This window comes from Corvus brachyrhynchos, unplaced genomic scaffold (genome assembly GCF_000691975.1).
Source record: "Corvus brachyrhynchos isolate BGI_N302 unplaced genomic scaffold, ASM69197v1 scaffold84, whole genome shotgun sequence".
Taxonomy (NCBI): Eukaryota; Metazoa; Chordata; class Aves; order Passeriformes; family Corvidae; genus Corvus; species Corvus brachyrhynchos.
Genome location: NW_008237434.1, coordinates 1,750,667 through 1,752,420, shown reverse-complemented (window position 1 = coordinate 1,752,420; position 1,754 = coordinate 1,750,667).

Below are 1,754 nucleotides of genomic sequence, written 5' to 3'. Positions count from 1 at the left end.
GGGCCGGGAGCGGGGCAGGTCCGGCGGCAGCTGCAGGACATCAAAACCCTTCGTGTCCCGGCCGCAGCTCGCCCGCGCTCAGCGTGAACGGTACAGGGAAGCACAAAGATGCAGCTTCACAAACACGGAGAAACGGTCTGTAACGAGAAAAACAAGTTCGCAAGCTTAGAGCAAGAACTAAACTGCCTTCAAGGTACTTAAAATGGAAAGAAAACCCCCAAATTCTTTCTAGATTGAGGCATGAGAAGTCCTCAAACTGCTAACTGAAAAACAGCTTCTCTGACAAATGCTGAGGGGCTTTGGCTACGGCACCACAGAGCAAAAACGCCCAAGTCAGGCAACCTTCAAAGCACAATTAAAACAAACAAACATTCAGAAACCCACAAAACAAACCGATCTTTTAATAAACCCCACAGTTTTGACTAAAGAAAATGGGAAAATGGGATTTTCTCCATACTGCATTGGCTGTGTGGCTGAACCTCCCCTCTTAATCAGGAGCTGCCAGAATACACGTGTCATCAAGGACTTCTCTGGTGTTTGAGTCAAATAACCAGACATGGGTAATGCCTTCCAGCCATGAAAATACTCTAGAATGTGGCACGAGAAATGTACTTCAGGAAATAACTTTCAAACAAATAATTGAAAGACTACTCCTCTGACAGCTGCTGGGTTCTTTGGCTACAGCACACTGTGTCAGGGCTGGGAAAAGACAGAAAAAGCCTGGAACTCCAGGTACAGTGGGACTGGGAAGCAGCTGCCACAGAGAGCCAATGCTGATGGTAAGTGGAAATGCTGACTGCATTTGCCTTCTGCCTGGAGCTGATGGATGTGTTCTCTTACCTGGATGACCAGGGTTAAAAGAGAGCCCACAGCCCCATGAGGAGCGGGGCTAGAAGGGCCCTGTCCGGAGACACATGAAGGATGTAATATAAAAATTGCTCTTCTCCATCTCCCTAAGGGCGCCTTACTGACTACCATTTGGGGAAGTTGCAAATCAGCTTTGGGAATATTTTTCCTGCCATAATTACATGCAGCTGTGTTTTTAGCACCTCCATTAAGTACATATTACCTCCTTAAATCCCCTGAGAGCCTTTTTAACAGATTGTTATAAGAGCTTTTTTTCATCCTTTATTTTTTCTTTAATTAGCTGTTACTCACACAAATTGGGCTAATACCAAATGAAAACAATATTTTCATGGAATTCACCACAGGCAATCTAAAGCACCTTTTCTACATTATTTCTGTGCAACTGGGGCTGTGTTGTCCTTATTCCCAGTTGTTTTATCACCTGATATTCACTCCCAAACCATGAAAGGGTTTTGGTTTTCTGGAGCCAGTAGTTTTCTCTGATGTCAAAATACTTCTTGTTGAAAAGATGCAGTGGTATATATACTGCTGGTTAATATGGGTTGTTTGTGGGGTTTTTCCCCCTAAAACAAGAACTGGGTCGTGCTCAGTGTGTTCAGAACTGAGAGGTCTCCACTGCAAGAGGAGATGGGCAGGAGATCAACGTCATGTCATCCCTTTCTAACAATTAAGGCTAGTCCCATAAAGCCTCATATTAAATCTCGACTGTGGGTTAGGAGTGGTGTAAAGCTGCTCTAAGGATCAGCAAGCCAGTTGCCTCACGAGTCAGCAAATTTTAACAAGCTTTTGACAAAGCCTTGCTAACAGCACACTGACTGCCACAGTTCAAAGGCAGGGCCAGCAGCAGGGGCTGTAACACCAAAGGGTGAGCCACAGCAGCTGCACCA